The 1099-nt window shown below is 39.5% G+C and overlaps 1 non-coding gene across 1 annotated transcript; it reads right to left on the reverse strand.

The window, feature by feature from the left end:
• Window positions 1-609: 609 nt before the first annotated feature.
• LOC121210319 (small nucleolar RNA R71) lies at window positions 610-716 on the reverse strand. Its single transcript, XR_005905433.1, has one exon. It is a non-coding gene; the product is annotated as a small nucleolar RNA R71 (small nucleolar RNA).
• Between the last annotated feature and the right edge of the window lie 383 nt (window positions 717-1099).

The raw sequence follows: 1099 nt of genomic DNA on the forward strand, positions 1-1099 counted from the left end.
TTCGCTTCTGGCAGGTTTTTTTTAGTGTATGACTAGAAGAAACCCGTCGAGACCATTACTTTTTTCTAGTGAGATCGATCGCACAGCTCGTAGAAATCGAAGAGAAATAAGGAAAAACTTAGGATACACAGAGGAAGAGCAAGAGGATGATATTCAAACCACAACTGAGGAGATGGCTAAAAATCAGGAAAATCCGCTACCTCTTGTGATTGCTGCTGACCCAGTAAATCAGAATCTTGCTCCGCGCACTATGTATGATTATGCTAAACTGAATTTAACAAGAACTGAGTCAAGTATTGTTAGGTCTGCTATTGCTACAAATAATTTTGAACTGAAATTTAACACTATTCAAATGATACAGCAATTTGTTCAGTTTGATGGTTTGCAGGATGAGGATCCAAACAATCACTTGGTAAATATTCTGGAGTTTTGCGACACATTTAAAATCAATGGCATTTCTGACAACGCCATACGCCTTCGGTTGGTTCCCTTTTCACTAGGAACAAAACTAAACAGTGGTTTAACTCATTACCACGAGGGTCAATCACTACTTGGGAACAAATGACCAAAAAGTTTTTACTTAAATATTTTTCACCGGCTAAAACAGCTAAGTTGAGGAATGACATCTCTTCTTTTGTGCAGATGGATCTAGAAATGCTCTATGATGCATGGGAGAGATATAAGGATCTTTTGAGAAGGTGCCCTCACCATGGGTTACCACTTTGGCCACAGGTTCAAACGTTCTACAACGGTTTGAACCCCTCAACGAGGCAACTTATCAATGCAGCCGCCAGTGGAACTTTGAACAACAAAACATCTAAAGCGGCTTTCGAGTTTATTGAAGAAATGTAACTGAATAACTATCAGTGGCAAGTTATAAGGACAAAGCCGACGAAAGCGACTGGTGTTTTCAACCTTGATGCGGTTACTATGCTATCTAACTAGGTAGAACTCTTAAATAAAAAGATTTATGATTTGTACGGTTCTACTCAGGTACATCCAGTTATAAGGTGCGATTCAAATGAAGGAGGAAAAAATGTAACACCCCTTACTCGTGTTTGACGCCAGAACAGTGTACGAGGCATTACCGGACTTAATC

This window comes from Gossypium hirsutum, chromosome A11, assembly GCF_007990345.1.
Source record: "Gossypium hirsutum isolate 1008001.06 chromosome A11, Gossypium_hirsutum_v2.1, whole genome shotgun sequence".
NCBI lineage: Eukaryota > Viridiplantae > Streptophyta > Magnoliopsida > Malvales > Malvaceae > Gossypium > Gossypium hirsutum.